Here is a 14,109-nt window from a genome sequence, read left to right as displayed (position 1 = left end):
TGTCCTGTTTAATGGCTGAATAATAATCACATATGTGTGTATGTGTCTATGCCATATCTTCTTTATCCATGCAAATATGGATGGACACTTAGAATGCTTCCATAACTTGGTCATTGTAAAAGCTGCAGTAAACATTGGAGTTTTGCTTTCTTTAGGTATATATCCAGAAGTGGAATAGCTGGATCATATGCAAGCTCTACTTTTAGTTTTTAGAGGAAATCCTATACTGTTGTTCATGATGGCTACAATTTTCAATCCCATCAATAGTACAGACGGGTTCATTTGCTGTCCACGTTCTTGCCAACACTTATTATTTGTGGGGTTTTTTTTTTTTTTTTTGGTTTGGTTGGTTGATTGGTTGTTTTTTTTTTATGATAACCATTCTGATAGCCAGGTGTACAGGAGTATCTCATTGTCATTTTGACATGCATTTCCTTGATCATTAGTGATGTTGAGCATTTTTTCACGTGTTGGTTGGCCATCTATTTCTGTGTATAAATGCTCAGGTCATCTGTCCATTTTTAGCCCAATTGGTTGTTTCTGATAGTGAGTTATATCAGTTCTTTGTATATTTTATTAAACCTTTATTGGATATATCATTTGTAAAAGAGTCTTCTATTCAGTAGCTGGCTTTTTCATTTTGCTGACAGTCTTCACTGTGTAAAACCTTTTTAGTTTGATGTAGTTTGATGCAGTCCCATTTGTTTGTTTGTTCTTGTTTCCCTTGCTTGAGGAGACAGATCCAAAACCATATTGCCACACCAATGTCAAAGAGCATACTATTTTTTAAAATGAGTTTTGTAATTTTAGACCTTACATTTAAGTCTCTCATCCATTTTGAATTTATTTTGGTATAGTATAAGAAAGTAGTCCAGTTTTCCCAACATTATTTATTGAAGAGGCTGTGTTTCTCCATTGTATATTCTTGCCTCTTTTGTCATCAATTTATTTCCCATATAAGTAGGGGTTCATTTATGGGGTGTCTATTTTATTCCTTTGATCTCTGTTTTTTTTTTTTTTTTTTTTTTTTTTTTGCCCGTCTCATGATATTTTGAGTCTGAGGTCAGGGAATGTGCTACCTCCAACTTTGTTCTTTCTAAAAGATTTATTTTGCCATTCAGGGTCTTTAGAGGGTTTTTGGTCTGTTTGTTTTTTCTCTTTATTTGGTGTTTTTATCTGGTTTTGATATGAGGGTGATGCAGGCCTCACAGAGTGAGTTCAAAAGGATTCCTGTCTTTTCAATTGTTTGGAATAATTTGAGAAGGATGGGTGCTAAAACTTCTTTAAACAGATGTTAGCACATCTTTAGATCTTAGGTAGAATTCACCTGTGGAACTCCCTGGTACTAGACTTTTGTTGTTGTTGTTTCAATTACAATCCAATTTCATTACTGGTACTTGGTCTGTTCGTATTTTCTATTTCTTCCTGATTCAGTCATCGGAATTGTACCTTTCTAGGCTTTTATTAATTTTTTCCAGGCTGTCTATTTGTTTAGCACATAATTACTCTTAGTAATCCCTTATGATCCTCTGTATTTCTGTGGTGTCATCTGTGACTTTTTTCTCTTTCATTTCTGATTTATTTGGGCTCTCTCTGTTTTATTGATGAGTCTGACTAAAGGTCTATCAATTTTCTTTATCTTCTGAAAGAATCAGTTCTTAGTTTCATTTTTTAATATGTCTTTTTAGTCTCTATTTCATTCATTTCTGCTCTGATCTTTATTATTTAATTCCTTCTATTAACTTTGGGTTTTGCCTGTTCTTCTGGTTTCTTTAGGGGCAAGGTTAAATTGTTTATTTGAAATTTTTCTTATTCCAAACCCTCTTAGAACTGCTTTTGCTGCATCCCATAGATTCTGAGTCCAATTTCATTTGTCTCTAGATTAAAAAAAAATATATTTGATTTCTTCAGTGACCTACGGGTAATTTGGTAACATGTCATTTAACTTCCTGTGCTTGTGTTTTTTCCAGTTTCTTCTTGTAGTTGATTTCTTCCCTCATACCACTGTAGTTAGAAAAGATACTTGATACAATTTTAATCTTTTTCTGTTTATTGAGATTTCTTTTGTATCCCAGCATGTGCTATATCCTGTGCTGAATTTTAGTACTTTTATGATTACTGCTTTTATTCCTCTGTATTCTGCTGCTTTTGGATGGAATGTTCTATAGAAAACGATTAAGTTGATCTGGTAAAATATGTCCTTTAAGGCAAGTGTTTCCTTATTGATTTTCTGCCTGGATTGTCTGTCCATTGATATAAGTGGGGTGTTAAAGTCCCCTGCTATTATTGTGCTAGTATCAACTTCACCTATAAGTGTATGATATAAATTAAACACTTTTTATTCAGCAAATGTGTTTTTCCACTGATTCATGGCACTTTTCTTTTGTAATAAATATTTTCAGCAGGAATGATCTCAAATAAAGGAAACAGATTTTAATGAATACTGCATATGCACTTCATTAAAAGTTTATTCTGAATTGCTGACTTAATAAATATCTGATAACTTTGCCATTTATGAATAAGACTACAATAGTAACTATGGGAGACAAATGTGATGAGGCATTTTCAAAGTCTTCAAATTTTGATGTTATTTTAGGAAGATCATTAACATATAACAAACATATAGTAACACAGACAACTTTAGAATATGCATTTAAATATCACTTTTGTGAAACGTGAGTTTGCTGAGATAAGAAGACTATCCTCTAAACAAGATTCTCCAGGTAGTTCTTATCAACAGTGTAGGAGAGTTTCTGAGTTCCTTTTAAATCATTGTTTGTTTGCTTTTTGATACTGTTTATTCTATTCGTAAAGCATTTACAATGATTTAGGTTATGTGTTTGACATTTGAGTTACCTTTTAAACACTGTTTAATCAGGCAGTCCCTATGAATATCCCTTGTGCAGTCATTCTCATAATGATGCTGTCTTCTAGTATTGGTGCTGATGATGCTGTGATAGAGCATTCACAACTAAATATTAAAGCTTAGTTCACAGTAGGCTATGTTTTTAGTATTTTTACGATGATTAGATTATTCTTGAAAGAAAATTGTTATTGAATAATACATCCATTAGAATTATTGCTAAATTTCAAGAGATGTGTTACATGGAAAAATGAAAGTGAAAGTTGCTCAGTTGTGTCTGACTCTTTGTGACCCCATGGACTATACAGTCAATGGAATTCTCCAGATCAGAATACTGGAGTGGCCAGCCTTTCCCTTCTCCAGGGGATCTTCCCAACCCAGGAATCGAACCCAGGTCTCCCACATTGCAGGTGGATTCTTTACCAGCTGAGCCACAAGGGAAGCCCTGTGTTATATTGCTGCTTCTCAAATTGGGTCCTTCTTTCTAATACAGACCTAAGAACATGACAATACTTGGTAAATGTTTATTAAATAAATGGATGGATGAATAAATGAATAAATGTAATACTTGAAGACAAAACATATTATTTTATTGGTCTATCAATATTACTGTAGAAATAAAATGCAAATAACCTTTGAACTGTTCATTTAATCTGGAACAATTCAAGCATTCATGTATGATACATGCATTTTAAAATTTCTAAATCTGTAGTAAAACTTTTTAAATTTATAAAGAATTCCTTATTATATGTTTGTTTAAGAATAAAGCCAAATAGTTTACAAAGTTAATCTTCAATGTTTTAATGTGATTAAATTTTTATTTGCTTATATTTTATGAATATTATTGGGAAAATAAATACATTTATCCATTTACTCAGATATTAAACAATATTCATTATGGGGTGTATAAGTAATCCATTGAAAAAGACATAAAAGTACTCACTCAAAATAAGCTTATATTTTGAGAAACAAAGTAGAATAAAATATTTTCCAATAGTGAGAAGTGCTCTTAAGAGCCTAAAGCATTGTCTCCAAAAGAGAATGAAGAAATCATAATTTAGAGTAGCCAGAAAAAAATAAAATAAAAACGTTTGAATTAGAGAGCATTTGAGCTAGACTAAAATAACAGGAAGAAAAGTATCCAATCATCAGCGAGAACAGCAAGTGCACATTTTTAAAACAGAGGAAATAAATGCTTGGAATATTTGAAGGATAAAATAATGCTACCTGTGGTTTCTGTCTGAAGAATGGATTATAAGAGGAACATATAGAGTAGGAGAAAGGTTAGGATACTACTGCAATTGCCCAGTCAAAAGGAAATGGTGGCTAGTTATGGATGACGGCTGAGTTAATTTTTATATTTATGAGATATGGTATATATTTCAATAATATAGCAAACAGAATTAGCTGATAATTTGAATGGTGGAAAGATAAAGTTTAAGAAACAAAGATAACCTCAAGATTTTTAATTTGAACAACTGCTCCATGGGATAGACTTATTTTCCTATTTCCTTCATCCTCATTTCTCTTTCATTTTCTGTCTCTCTCTTTCTTTTTTTCTTTTCTCTTAATACATGGGAGTCAGTAAATGATGAATTTATGCCTATTGGGGAAAAAAAAGAGTAAGTTTCTGGAATACTACATTAGTACACAGAAAATTTTGACATTCAACTTCCTTGGGCAGATTGACTTTTGATAAGTACAGTGATTCTTTTCTTTTCCCTCAAAAGGTCTGGTATGGATTTAGGTAAGTTGATAAATTTGATATAGAAGATGAAATACTTTGTGAACATTTGTACATCTTTCCTCAGAAAACAATTATTTGAAACATGGAAATATATACAGAGACACTACTTTTAGCTTCTCAAAAATTCATCTCTATTCTTATTTTCTACTTGTCACATATTATCATTCACATTTTTTATTTTTTGACTTGTCACCATTTGTTTTCTCTTATCAGATGATTTAGATAAAAAAAAAGTTTCCAGGCACAGGGAATAGCATTCCTTTAATTGTTGCCCAAATATACAATATCCTGACTTGATATATGCTAACTAATAGTCATTTAAGAAGTTCAGAGATATATAGAGACGTAAACTACATTAAATATAAACACCCTTTTCCAACAACACAAGAGAAGACTCTATACATGGACATCACCAGATGGTCAACACCGAAATCAGATTGATTATATTCTTTGCAGCCAAAGATGGAGAAGCTCTATACAATCAGCAAAAACAAGACCATGAGCTGACTGTGGCTCAGACCATGAACTCCTTATTGCCAAATTCAGACTCAAATTGAAGAAAGTAGGGAAAACCACTAAACCATTCAGATATGACCTAAATCAAATCCCTTATGATTATACGGTGGAAATGAGAAATAGATTTAAGGGCCTAGATCTGATAGATAGAGTGCCTGATGAACTATGGAATGAGGTTTGTGACACTGTACAGGAGACAGGGATCAAGACCTTCTCCATGGAAAAGAAATGCAAAAAAGCAAAATGGCTGTCTGGGGAGGCCTTACAAATATCTGTGAAAAAAAGAGAAGCAAAAGCAAAGGAGAAAAGGAAAGATATAAACATCTGAATGCAGAGTTCCAAAGAATAGCAAGAAGAGATAAGAAAGCCTTCTTCAGCGATCAATGCAAAGAAATAGAGGAAAACAACAGAATGGGAAAGACTAGAGATCTCTTCAAGAAAATTAGAGATACCAAAGGAACATTTCATGCAAAGATGGGCTCAATAAAGGACAGAAATGGTATGGACCTAACAGAAGCAGAAGATATTAAGAAGAGGTGGCAAGAATACACAGAGAAACTGTACAAAAAAGATCTTCACGACCCAGATAATCACGATGGTGTGTTCACTGACCTAGAGCCAGACATCCTGGAATGTGAAGTCAAGTGGGCCTTAGAAAGCATCACTATGAACAAAGCTAGTGGAGGTGATGGAATTCCAGTTGAGCTATTTCAAATTCTGAAAGATGATGGTGTGAAAGTGTTGCACTCAATATGCCAGCAAATTTGAAAAACTCAGCAGTGGCCACAGGACTGGAAAAGGTCAGTTTTCATTCCAATCCCATAGAAAGGCAATGCCAAAGAATGCTCAAACTACTGCACAATTGCACTCATCTCACAGGCTAGTAAAGTAATGCTCAAAATTCTCCAGGCCAGGCTTCAGCAAAACGTGAACCGTGAACTTCCTGATGTTCAAGCTGGTTTTAGAAAAGGCAGAGGAACCAGAGATCAAATTGCCAACATCTGCTGGGTCGTGGAAAAGGCAAGAGAGTTCCAGAAAAACATCCATTTCTGCTTTATTGACTACGCCAAAGCCTTTGACTATGTAGATCACATAAACTGGGGAAAATTCTGAAAGAAGTGGGAATACCAGACCACCTGACCTGCCTTTTGAGAAATTTGTATGCAGGTCAGGAAGCAACAGCTAGAACTGGACATGGAACAACAGACTAGTTCTAAATAGGAAAAGGAGTACGTCAAGGCTGTATATTGTCACCCTGTTTATTTAACTTATATGCAGAGTACATCATGAGAAACGCTGGACTGGAAGAAGCAGAAGCTGGAATCAAGATTGCCAGGAGAAATATCAATAACCTCAGATATGCAGATGACACCACCCTTATGGCAGAAAGTGAAGAGGAACTCAAAAGCCTCTTGATGAAAGTGAAAGTGGAGAGAGAAAAACTGGCTTAAAGCTCAACATTCAGAAAATGAAGATCATGGCATCTGGTCCCATCAGTTCATGGGAAATAGATGGGGAAACAGTGGAAACAGTGTCAGACTTTATTTTTGGGGGCTCCAAAATCACTGCGGATGGTGACTGCAGCCATGAAATTAAAAGACACTTACTCCTTGGAAGGAAAGTTCTGACCAACCTAGATAGCATATTCAAAAGCAGAGACATGACTTTGCCAACAAAGGTCCGTGTAGTCAAGGCTATGGTTTTTCCTGTGGTCATGCATGGATGTGAGAGTTGGACTGTGAAGAAGGCTGAGCATCGAAGAATTGATGCTTTTGAGCTGTGGTGTTGGAGAAGACTCTTGAGAATCTCTTGGACTGCAAGGAGATCCAACCAGTCCATTCGGAAGGAGATCAGCCCTGGGATTTCTTTGGAAGGAATGATGCTAAAGCTGAAACTCCAGTACTTTGGCAACTTCATGTGAAGAGTTGACTCTTTGGAAAATACTCTGATGCTGGGAGGGATTGGGGGCAAGAGGAGAAGGGGATGACAGACGATAAGATGGCTGGTTGGCATCACTGACTCGATGGATGTGAGTCTGAGTGAACTCCAGGAGTTGGTGATGGACAGGGAGGCCTGGCATGTTGCGATTCACGGGGTCGCAAGAGTCGGACACGACTGAGCAACTGATCTGATCTGATCTGATAAACATCTGTATGGGCTTCCACCTATCTGCCTATCTGCCTGCAATGCAGGAGACCGTGGTTCAATTCCTGGTCTAGAAGATCCATTGGAGAAGAGATAGGCTACCCACTCCAGTATTCTTGGGCTTCTATTGTAGCTCAGCTGGTAAAGAATCCACCTGCAATGTAAAGACCTGAGTTCAATCCCTGAGTTGGGAAGATCACCTGGAGAAGAGAAAGGATACCCACTATAGTATTCTGGCATGGAGAATTCCATCTGTATGCAGATAAAGAAGCAACAGTTAGAACTGGACATGGAATAACAGATTGGTTCCAAATTGGGAAATGAATACATCAAGGCTATATATTGTCAGCCTGCTTATGGATGCAGAGTACATCATGTGAAATGCAAGGCTGGATGAAGCACAAGCTGGAATCAAAATTGCTGAAGAAATATCAATAAAGTGGAGAGGAACTAAAGAACTTCTTGATGAAGGTGAAAGAGGAGAGTGAAAAAGCTGGCTGAAAACTCACATTAAAAAAACTAAGCACATTGAATCTGGTCCCATCACTTCATGGCAAATAGATGGGGACATAATGAAAACAGTGAGAGACTTTACTTTTTTGGGCTCCAAAATCACTGCAGATAGTGACTGCAGCCATGAAATTAAAAGACGCTTGCTCCTTGGACGAAAAGCTAAGACGAACCTAGACAGTATATTAAAAAACAGAGAAAACATTTTGCTGACAAAGGTCCATCTAGTCAGAGCTATGGTTTTTCCAGTGGTCATATATGGAGAATGCATTGGTCATAGCAAACACCCTCTTAAATAACACAAGAGAAAACTGTACACATGGACATCACCAGATGGCCAACACTGAAATCAGATCGATTATATTATTTGCAACCAAAGATGGAGAGCTTCATACAATCAGTAAAAACAAGACCGTGAGCTGACTGTGGCTCAGATCATTAAGTCCTTATTCCCAAATTGAGACATAAATTGAAGAAAGTAGGGAAAACCACTAGACCATTCAGGTATGACCTAAATCAAATCCCATATGATTATACAGTGGAAGTGAGAAATAGATTTAAGGGACTAGATCTGATAGACAGAGTGCCTGATGAACTACGGACAGAAGTCAAGACCATTCCCAAGAAAAATAAATGCAAAAAAGCAAAATGGCTGTCTGGGGAGGCCTTACAAATAGCTGTAAATAGAAGAGAAGCAAAAAGCAAAGAAGAAAAGGAAAGATATAAGCATCTGAATGCAGAGTTCCAAAGAATAGCAAGGAGAGATAAGAAAGCCTTCCTAGTGATCAATGCAAATAAATAGAGAAAAACAATAGAATGGGAAAGACTAGGGATAGCTTCAAGAAAATTAGAGATGCAAAGGGAACATTTCATGCTAAGATGGGCTCAATAAAGGACAGAAATGGTATGGACCTAGAAGAGGCAGAAGATATTAAGAACAAGTGGCAGGAATAGACAGAAGTGTACAAAAAAGATCTTCATGACCCAGATAATCATGATAGTGTGATCACTCACCTAGAGCCAGGCATCCTGGAATGGGAAGTCAGTGGGCCTTAGGAAGCATCACTACAAACAAAGCTAGTGGAGGTGATGGAATTTCAGGTGAGCTATTTCAAATCCTAAAAGATGATGCTATGAAAGTACTGCCCTCAATATGCCAGCAAATTTGGAAAACTCAGCAGTGGCCACAGGACTGGAAAAGGTGTTTTCATTCCAGTCCCAAAGAAAGGCAATGCCAAAGAATGTTCAAACTACCGCACAATTGCACTCATCTCACACGCTAGTAAAGTAATGCTCAAAATTCTCCAAGCCAGGCTTCAGCTATATGTGAACCATGAACTTCCAGATGTTTAAGCTGGTTTTAGAAAAGGCAGAGATCCAGTTGACAGCATTGTTGGGAGCCACGTTAGGCATTACTGACAAAATGGAGGCATGGCCCCCAGACCCCTCTCCTCATTCCACAGGCACAGACCCAGGATTAAGGAGTTAGGCCTTGTAATTCTGACTTGTCTTTTCCTCTCCTCGGCTGAGTTGACAGAAAAGGAATATTAAGGTGCTTATTGTTCTTGAGAGGAGCATGAGAAGGCACAGTCTTCTGCAGCTGTGCTCAGAAAATAATTCATAAAGTTAATCACTGACATTTGTTCAAGAACTTTTACAAAAGAGTGTTCCAGGATGGGCACATAGGCTGTAGCTTGAGGCCATGGGAGGGATTACTATCTGAAGCCTATTTGTGAGAAGAATGTTTATGGCAAAGGAGTTTACTGAATTTAGGGCTTAGAAATAATTAAAACAGTTAGAAGTTAAAGATTTAAGGAATGTTGTAAAGTTAGCATATTTTACTATAGCTTATAGAAGTTAGGAATTTTTAGAGACACTATAGCTAGAAGCCTTTTTAAGAGATAGTGAGCTCAGGATGTTAGGAGCAAACAGGATTTAGGAAGATAAGTAGTAAACTGAGGAATGTAGTATGAGTTACAGCATAATCACAAGTTAACTATAGGACACATTAGAGTAGGTAGATAATAGATGATAAGGCTGATTCTGAGAGAATCACTGAAGCAGGAACTCTGTTTGAAGAGCAACAATGATTTATGGAGAAAATAAATCTGGGTCAGTGGGAACTTAAAATATCAAACCTCTGACCTAATGCTTTTGTAAAAGTATAAAAGAGAATCATAAGCTTGAAATAAACAGGCAGTCTAAAAGAAAACTGAGAGGCTGCCTCATTGCCGACACCGTTCGTCTCTTCAGGTTGAATCCCTGGCTACTGGAGCTGGACTCCAGCACAACATCCTCTGTATCATTGAAAAAGCAAGAGAGTTCCAGAAAGACATCTCTTTCTGCTTTATTGACTATGCCAAAGTCTTTGACTGTGTGGATCACAATAAACTTTGGAAAATTATGAATGAGATGGCAATACCAGACCACCTGACCTGCCTCTTGAGAAATATCTTCGCAGCTCAGGAAGCAACAGTTAGAGCTGGACATGGAACAACAGACTGGTTCCAAATAGGAAAAGGAGTACGTCAAGGCTGTATATTGTCACCCAGCTTATTTAACATATGCAGAGTATATCATGAGAAACGCTGGCCTGGAAGAAGCACAAGCTGGAATCAAGATTTCCAGGAGAAACACCAATAACCCCAGATATGCAGATGACTCCACCCTTATGGCAGAAAGTGAAGAAAAACTAAAGAGCCTCTTGATGAAGGTGAAAGAGGAGAGTGAAAATGTTGGCTTACAACTCGACATTCAGAAAGCTAAGATCATGGCATCCTATCCCATCACTTCATGGCAAATGGATGGGGAAACAGTGGAAACAGTGGCTGACTTTATTTTTGGGGGCTCCAAAATCACTGCAGTTGGTGAATGCAGCCATGAAATTAAAAGACACTTGTTCTTTGGAAGAAAAGCAATGATCGACCTAGACAGTATATTAAAAAGCAGAGACAATTCTTTGCCAACAAAGGTCCATCTAGTCAAGGCTATGGTTTTTCCAGTAGTCATGTATGGATGTGAGAGTTGGACTATAAAGAAAGCTGAGCACAGAAGAATTGATGCTTTTGAACTGTGGTGTTGGAGAAGACTCTTGAGAGTCCCTTGGACTGCAAGGAGATCCAACCAGTCAATCCTAAAGGAGATCAGTCCTGAGTGTTGATTGGAAGGACTGATCCTGATGCTGAAACTCCTATACTTTGGCCACCTTATGCAAAGAACTGACTCATTGGAAAGACCCTTATGCTGGGAAAGATTGAAGGCAGGAGAAAAGGGGACGACAGTGGATAAGATGTTGGATGGCATCACCAACTCAATGGGCATGAGTTTGGGTAAATTCTGTGAGTTGGTTGGAGAAGGCAATGGCAACCCACTCCACTACTCTTGCCTAGAGAATCCCTTGGACAGAGGAGCCTGGTAGGCTACAGTCCATGAGGTCGCTAAGAGTTGGACACGGCTGAGCGACTTCACTTTCACTTTTCACTTTCATGAATTGGAGAAGGAAATGGCAACCCACTCCAGTATTCTTGCCTGGAGAATCCCAGGAACAGAGGAGCCTGTTGGGCTGTTGTCTATGGGGTCGCAGAGAGTCGGACACAACTGACGCAACTTAGCAGCATCAGCAGCAGCCTTGAGTTGGTGATGGACAGGGAGGCCTGTGTGATGTAGTCCATGGGGTTTCAAAGAGATGGACATGACTGAGTGACTGAACTGAAATGAACTGAACTACACAGATGTTAGAGTTAAACCATAAAAAAAGCTGAGCATTGATGAATTGATGGTTTTAAACTGTTTTGTTGGAGAACACTCCTGAGATTCCCTTGGATAGCAAGGAGATCAAATCAGTCAGTCCTAAAGAAATCAGTCCTGAATACTGGAAGGACTGATGCTGAAGCTGAAGATCCAACACTCTGGCCACCTGATGCGAAGAACTGACTAATTGAAAAAGACCCTGGTGCTGGTTAAGATTGAAGGCAGAAGGAGAAGGGGACGACAGAGGATGAGATGGTTGGATGGCATCACTGACTCAATAGACATGAGTTTGAGTATACTCCGGGAGTTGGTGATGGTCAGGGAAGCCTGGTGTGCTGCAGTCCATGGGGTCACAAAGAGTTGGACACAACTGAGCAACTGAACTTAACTGATGTATGTATATATATGTGTGTTTGTGTGTGTATTTTATATATATATATATATATATATATATATATAAACTTCTCCTATTTCAATTTATTTCTTTAGAGAACTCTTCAAGTTTATTTCTTCAAACAGATCAGTTCACATGCTCTGAAATAAATGTTTTGTGTGTTTTAATGCTTTATTTTGTGACTCATTATTTAAATAAGTACATATTTTAAATATTATGTCTAGGAAGCATAATGTTAGGCTATGTAATAATTGACTAACTTTCATTTACAAAAACATTGACTATAACTTTTTTTTCTGTATGAATATTGTTAATTATATAATATCAGAGGACACTCATGTAATAATTGCTAAGAATAATTTCTTTTTTAAAAGTTAATTTTATTTTAATATTGATATTCTAAACAACCCAGCAATGAATTTCATTCTCACTGAATTTAATCTGAACTCAATATTGTTGGCCTTGAGATTGGTTATATAAAACTGGACCAGAAAAATAAAAGACACGAAGCTACGAGAAAATGAATTTTATTTCCATCTTATATGTTACTTTTTGAAGACTAAGTAAGTTAAACTGTCCACTCTAATATTTTGAATGTAATTTTCCCATGGCTTTATTCTAAAAGAATTAAGACAATGTAAATCAAGCACTGATAATTTACACTTGAGTAAGTGGGACCAAGTATATTTGCTTGGGTTTAAAAATATTCACTTCACCACCTACAACCCATAAACAAATGGACAGCAAACAAATCGAAATACAAAATAACAACAACAAACCAGTGAGGTGGAAAAGTTAATGAGACAACTACTGGAATTGATTTCAGGAAGGAATTCCACAAACATTTATTTCTAATTCTTTTGTATACTATCTGATAATTAATCACAACGCCAAGTTTAGGTTAACCTATCAGTAGTTTATCTTTTCATGAGTGCTTTAAATTTATACTTTTACTAAAGTTTTTAATACCCTTCATGCTCTGTGTTTTTAATGTAGGTGCTCTCTTTCCTACACAAGTTCATATTTCCTTGAGAGTACCTATTTCCTCCAGATTTCCACATTTACTAGAAAATAGTATAGGAATATTTCTTTTATAATTATTGAAATTGTTGATTTGTCAATCTTATATTCAGCTGTCTACTTCTAGTATTATAAATGTGACTTTTCCTGACATTGATTTTCTTTATTAGATTTCCCAATAGTTACTTAATTTTATGCCTTCAAAAAATAATTCTAGTTCATCAGTTATAATTCCTTAGGTCTGTCTCTGCATCTTGTTAGCCACCTTTCTTCAGTTCTTGGGTTAATAGTTACTTTTATTATTTTTACTCATTTATATATATATATATATTTGTATTTCCAAACCTGTCCTATCTACATAATTTTTACTATATAAATTTCAATGTCATCATTTTTTAGTTAGTTAGTTAAGTAGCTCAGTCATGTCCAACTCTTTGTAACCCCATGGACTGTAGCCCACCAGGCTCCTCTGTCCATGGGATTCTCCAGGCAAGAATACTGGAGTGGGTTGCTATTTCCTTCTCCAAGGGATCTTCCCAACCCAGGGATCAAGCCCAGGTCTCCGACATTGCAGGAAGATGCTTTAACCTCTCTTTTTTGAGACAAATAAAATATATATATATATATATATATATATATATATATATATACACACATACAATTCTATTGATTTTTCTACTTCAATTGTTAAAATATATTTTTCAGGTTTTTGTTTGTTGATTGGTTGGTAGATTCAGATCCAATATCAATGCTAAAGTATAGTTGTAAAGATAGTGAAAGGCCCAATATTTTAGCTGACTTGCAAGAAAATACCAGCCTGCTAAACATTCATGGATTTTTCATGAGGAACACAAAATTCTTGGGTCAGAGACAAAAAGCATCATATGACAAAGCAGAATGAACAGCATACTTTTTTCAGTTTCCCTTGGCACCAAATCCAGAAGGGGTCACACAGATGGGATGAGACAGATGTCTGCCTATGCAGAGGGCTATATCCCATTCCCCGTGTGTGTGCATTTCACACAAATACACATAAACATATATATGTATACATAAAATAAATTTATACATTTATTTTCAATCAGGATTATATTCTCTCAGAGATAATTTTAATGTTTTTTCTATTCTTCATATTTTCTTTATGTTTCTTGGCACTTCATTCAA

Source organism: Bubalus bubalis, chromosome 13 (genome assembly GCF_019923935.1).
Source record: "Bubalus bubalis isolate 160015118507 breed Murrah chromosome 13, NDDB_SH_1, whole genome shotgun sequence".
Classification (NCBI taxonomy): Eukaryota; Metazoa; Chordata; class Mammalia; order Artiodactyla; family Bovidae; genus Bubalus; species Bubalus bubalis.
The sequence above is the reverse complement of the archived record's forward strand: the minus strand, read 5'-3'. Positions refer to the sequence as shown.